This window comes from Macaca mulatta, chromosome 12 (assembly GCF_049350105.2).
Source record: "Macaca mulatta isolate MMU2019108-1 chromosome 12, T2T-MMU8v2.0, whole genome shotgun sequence".
Classification (NCBI taxonomy): domain Eukaryota; kingdom Metazoa; phylum Chordata; class Mammalia; order Primates; family Cercopithecidae; genus Macaca; species Macaca mulatta.
The window spans coordinates 116,191,430-116,196,370 of record NC_133417.1 but is presented as its reverse complement, the minus strand read 5'-3'; the positions used below and the strand labels follow the sequence as shown (position 1 = coordinate 116,196,370).

General features: G+C 35.5%; 1 pseudogene; it reads right to left on the bottom strand.

The window, feature by feature from the left end:
• Window positions 1-4,081: 4,081 nt before the first annotated feature.
• On the bottom strand, window positions 4,082-4,527 carry LOC711890 (large ribosomal subunit protein eL31 pseudogene; annotated as a pseudogene).
• Window positions 4,528-4,941: the final 414 nt, after the last annotated feature.

Genomic DNA, 4,941 nt, shown 5'->3' with positions numbered 1-4,941 from the left:
CCTCGACCTCCTGGGCTGTTAGAAGGCTATTGAAAAAGGTCAGTGACTAACTCCCCACTGACATTAAAATTTGTTTAATCTCTTCAAAACACAAAATCAGGGTGTGTCATAATTGGGTTATTACCAGTTTTTTATGGGGCAGGCAGGTGTTTGGGAAAGAATAGGTTGAATTATTTTGTCAAGTTTTAAAAGTTTAGAATGGTTTACCAGGCCGGGCGTGGTGGCTCACACCTCTAATGCCAGCACTTTGGGAGGCTGAGGCAGACAGATTCCCTGAGATCAGGAGTTCGAGACCAGTCTGGCCAACATGGTGAAACCCCATCTCTACTATAATACAAAAATTAGCAGGGGGTGGTGGCGGGTGCCTGTAATCGCAGCTAGTCCAGAGGCTGAGGGAGGAGAATTTCTTGAATCCAGGAGGCGGAGGTTGCAGTGAGCCCAGATCACGCCATTGCACTCCAGCCTGGGAAATGAGAGTGAAACTTCTTTTCAAAAAAAAAAAAAAAAAAAAAACAGCCAGAAGAATGGTTTACCAGTATTTCCAGACTTGCCTTTTGCCTTATTCTCTTTTCCACCTGCTTTGGTGTCACAAGTCATAGTACCATTTTATCCAGAGCAAATGCACAAAGTGTCTTAGTCAATTTGTGGTGTCTGATTATAACCCTCAGCTGTCGGATAAATTTTAGGAACTGAAAGAGCCATTACATAGACAAAGACAATAAAGTAGGAAAGGGAATCCTAAAAATCCCTCCATTCTTAAGCCAAAAACCAAACAAACAACAAACAAAAAAACCCAAAAACTGATTTGAAGACTGTCAGGCAAAAATGTTACTTTTCCTTTTTTTCATATGTTCAACTAAAAACTTCATATATAAGCGATTTAACTTTCTAATAATTTTTAAAATAGATTTACAAACCTAACTAGAGCCAAGTATAGTATTTGATATATATCTTAATAAATATTCATTGAATAAAGTAATAGATGAGTTGGAGAAAGAATTACACTGTATAACACTACAAATTGAGATCAAAAGGATTATCTTACTATTCCTAACCTATCCTAATGGGATTACTTTTGACCTTGGAAAGGGAATCAAAGTGGTCTGTGAGCATAGCATTTTTACAGCAAGAGATAACCTTATCTAATTCAGGGAGGTAGTAGAGCTGATTATGCTGATCAAACCATACAAATGAGGAGGCTGAATTACAGTCTTTGACTTGCTGCTACATTGCTTTGTGACCTTGTGCAAATCATTTAATCCTGGTTTCTGCATTGGGAAATGTACATAGAATTTACAGGCAGGTTAAAAATTTGGGTAGCTTTAGACCACAAGTCTTTGTAATAATAATATTATTATTATTAAGAACCTTTTATAAAAAAATTAATCATGACTAGTTATATTTATTCATCATCATTTTTAGTTGTACATATGGACTTACTTTATAAATCTAATAGGAATGTGAAAGTCTCAACAGAATTGGTTTTACCATTTTTGAAATTTTCCTCCACAGAAACTTTAAGGTTTCTAACATGCCTAAATTGGTGCAGAGTAGTCTCATTTCAACTCAAAAATGCTGACCTTTTTTGGGATTCTGATTGAACTCTGGAGTGAAAAAAACAAAATTAAGTTACACTGATTATAGATGGGCATTAAAAGGTTATTCGTAATTTCTGCAAAGGGACAGTTATAGGCAAAGCATGTGTTCAACTGAAGCTGCAGTGTCTGATTGGATGATCAGGCACAGCAATTCTAATCTCATCTTGCACTCCGCTGTTGATTGCTGTTTTTTGTGTTATGGCTACAAAATCCCAGAATAGCAGTTACAGGATGAAGATGCCATCAGAGATTATAAAAATGAATTTGATTTTATATAGCATCTTTCATGTGCCTTGTGTTTTAAAAATGGAAAAGAAAACTCATGAAAGATATCCGAATGACAGAAACGGAAATGAACCTCACTATTTGCAGAACAGACATAATCCAATCCAATGGCAATGGAAACTTTTCCCACAAGAAGAAGTGAAACACAGTCCACTCTAGAGGCATTTGCAGGCATTGAAGGACCTGTGTCTATGAATAGAGCTTTTGGCTACATTCTGAAACTGCTAATAAGAATACTGAGACCACTTCTGTTTTATTTTCATGTGGGAAAAATTCCATAGAATTGTTTATAAAACATTGTATTACTGTCTTTCTTATCTTTAACCAGTAGATGAAATAGTATCAAAGCTGGTGTTTCTAGTATTCACAACATGAGAACAAAAGAATATGGCAGGACTCAGTTTAATTCCAATGGCATTCTTAAGGAGTAAAATTTAAGTGCTCACCATTGAGCCAATTATATTAATATTTTGTAATGCCAAACCAAAACATATATAATGCCTCCGCAAGCTAGAGAGGGGGTTGAAAAATTCCAATGTAACGTAATTTCTCTTGTTCTTGTCTTATAATTAAGCATTTGTTATTAAACCTATCTCAGGAGGTATTTGGGGAAGAAAAACATGATTAGATGCAAAATGCCTTATGTTAAAAATGATGAGATAATAATAATATTCACTTACTCAGATGTATATTCTTTAGGAAAATCTTCCCTAAACACCGCCACCTCTCCTATGAGATCAGGACACCTGTTGTATGTTCTCATAATGCTGTACTTCTCCTTCATGGTAGTTGAAATGATTACAATACTACCTCTGATTAGAATCTGTCTTGCTACTAGAACATAACCTTCAGGTTTTGTTTGCCATCGTGTTGTCAGTAATTAGCACAAAGTATATTCAGTTAATATTTATTGAAATAAATAGATTATTTCAGAAAGAAGCAATCTTATCTCCTACAAACCACAACTATCATCTAACTCCTATTCCTAAATATACCAATTTCAAAAGGGCATTGTCTTTGTTATAGATTCCAGAGTTTAACCTTGTTAATTGGAGCAAATAAAGCAAACAAAAGTATCTAAAGCTTTAAGAGACAGAATTTTCAGTCAGCTCACTTTCTTTTCCTATAAAATCTTTATTGGCAATTTCTGCATACCCAACTCAGAAAGGTCAAGTGCTCCTAACCCGGCTGCTTCCTAAAGGAAGACACTCTGCTTTACTGAGAAACCATTTTCAGTTCATTTAAAACACTTCCGGACAGAATGGGAAGAAGCAGTGTAACCAGGGGGATTCACCTACTAAAAGATGTCCCTACTAAAAAGTTTCCCCGTAAGTAACAACAATTTTAGGACAAAACTATGGTAATAATATTTTAAAGATGTAATTATATAGTGCTTTTCTACCTAGGGGTTCAAGACCTTATTACATTTGTCCTCTCAAGCAGCTTTCTAAAAATTACAAATGGCTCATCACACAAAGCCAAGACAAAAAGCACAATATTAACATTCAGGGCCCATTTTCTTGGTTCAAGTAGATTATTCATTCTCCCATTAAACCTTCATCGTTCAAAAGATACTGACTGAAAAACCACAATTATACCTGTTTCTTAAATAAAAATAATCAGAATCTATAGCTCATTTATTCTAATAGTGATTTTATATCATTTTTATCATAGTCTCAGAATCCCGGCCAAAAAAGAAAAAAAGAGATACTCATAAAAATTATCTGGGGATTTAAGTGTATACATGTTTATATTTTTACTAATAGAAAAATTAGATTGAAATAGATAGGTAGGTAGATGTAGATATGATTAACAGATCTTTTAGAATTCGACTTTAAGGAAACTCCATGCCATAAGGCTTAGCGCAGGACAACAAGGACTTCATTTTTAATACAGTCCTTTACAGTATGGCCACTGAGAAAAGATGATAGAGAAACTCAGGGGTGTTGTTTCAATTTTCAAATGAAAAACATTAAGACTTTAAACTTCTTTTGGATCATTCACAAAGAACGTTTTCAACACAGGTAGTACGACCCAGTCCATCTTATTTGATCTGAAATCCCCATCACTTTTTCAAAGTCAACAGTGTTCTTTGATTGTGTCACAAAAGAGATTTCAAGGAATCCCCTGTTCCTGCATCTTGGCCTTTTGTCCCATATCTTCTACTTCTAGAGACCCTAAATTTTTTTTTTCAATTTTATGACTTTATTTGATGTATTTGACGATCAGCGATTAGTTCTCATCCACACTGACTGTCTGTAGATTTTTGAAAGTGGTAACAGGTACATAGGTAACCAAAGTATAGAGCTTATTTGGTGAATCTTCATCCTCATTACGTTTTCTGGACAGAAGCACACGAATTCGGTATGGGACATTCCTTATTCCTTTGGCCCAGACAGCTTTGTTGAGCCTGGTATCAATGCGCACATCTGGAGTTCACATCTCCTTCATGGCAAATTTCCGAATCTCTTTGAGTGCCCGAGGGGCACGCTTCTTGAAGCCCACTCCATGGATGCGCTTGTGAATGTTGATGGTGTATTCTCGGGTCACTACCTCGTTGATGGCAGAAGGGCCCTTTTTCTTCTCGCCACCCTTCTTTGAGGGAGCCATTCTGCCGAGTCCAAGTTGGAAAGGAAGCGAGACCCTAAATATTTTATTCAATTTTTTTTTTCAGAAAATTTTACTTTTCTGTTTGAAATAAGGAGAGAAAAGATATTGTTAAGGGCAGAATTAGAAATATTTTGACTTACTACTCTCCAGGTGGAAATATTCAGTTTATTTCAGTCCTCACAATAAAGCCCTGTGCTAATATTTAAAAGTTAATATGCTGGCTCCTGAAGTCATTTTTTCCTCCACAAAATATATAACCATTCACAGTTATTTTATTACTCAAATCATCAATGCACAAAGCATCTTGTTCTTGCACAAATGAAGGAGGAAGAACATGTGGCCAAAATTGAGAAGTAGGCAAAGTTCATCTTTGTTTCCACAAGATGTAAATTCAGCTGTCTTTTTCTGTTCTTTGGAATTCCCATCAAATATTCCTAATTATTTCCTA